Source organism: Galeopterus variegatus, unplaced genomic scaffold, assembly GCF_000696425.1.
Source record: "Galeopterus variegatus unplaced genomic scaffold, G_variegatus-3.0.2 Scaffold25915, whole genome shotgun sequence".
In the NCBI taxonomy this organism is placed as follows: Eukaryota; Metazoa; Chordata; class Mammalia; order Dermoptera; family Cynocephalidae; genus Galeopterus; species Galeopterus variegatus.
In genome coordinates, this window is record NW_007752026.1 from 1 (window position 1) to 262 (window position 262).

A 262-nucleotide genomic window follows, 5' to 3' on the forward strand; every position below is an offset into this window, starting at 1 on the left:
GCCTGATGGTTAAAGCATGCATTAAAAATAAAAATTCTTCTTTTCTCTTGTAGAAATCTCTCTTGTTAGAGAGGTGTCCCAGCTAAGAATTTATGAGGGTTGAGAAAAGAAATTATTTGTGTTTTTCTCTCCTTCAGAAGGATGCTGTTCATTAGCCAAAAAGTGGGACTTGAGGTGACAGTGCAATGTTCCCCTGAAGTCTTTTGTGATCTTTTCTGTCACACCTTCTTGAAGACACTAATGAGGAAAGATTTGTATGATG